The sequence below is a fragment of the Macrobrachium rosenbergii genome, chromosome 4 (assembly GCF_040412425.1).
Source record: "Macrobrachium rosenbergii isolate ZJJX-2024 chromosome 4, ASM4041242v1, whole genome shotgun sequence".
NCBI lineage: Eukaryota > Metazoa > Arthropoda > Malacostraca > Decapoda > Palaemonidae > Macrobrachium > Macrobrachium rosenbergii.
Window position 1 is genome coordinate 40,136,178 of NC_089744.1, and position 421 is coordinate 40,136,598.

The window sequence follows — 421 nt, forward strand, 5'->3', positions numbered from 1 at the left end:
AATAGATCATTAACCGAACGACTCGACGGCCTTTCGACCTCTGCCTGACTAGCTCCGGATAACTGGGAGTGGGCGGGAAATCGGGAGGGATCCGAGGTGGAAGGGGGAGGGAAAGGGGAAAGGAAGGAGAAGGAGGAGGAGGAGGAGGAGGAGGCGAGGCTCTTCGAGAATGGGGTCCAAAAGTCTTCGAGAGGCTATCAGGTGGTCTTGAACATTCCCTAATAATGGCGTATTGGGTCCTTCAAGTCGTTTTGTAAAAATCAGGAGAAAAAAGGCCTTTCTATTGATATTCCTTCCATGTTGCAGGTATCATCCTTATCAATTCCCAGCCTCCCTCCCTCCCTCCCACCACTCCCCCCATCTCCTGGAAACCCCATTCAGGTCCCGTCAGCACCCCACCACGCCTCCTGGCTGCATCCTT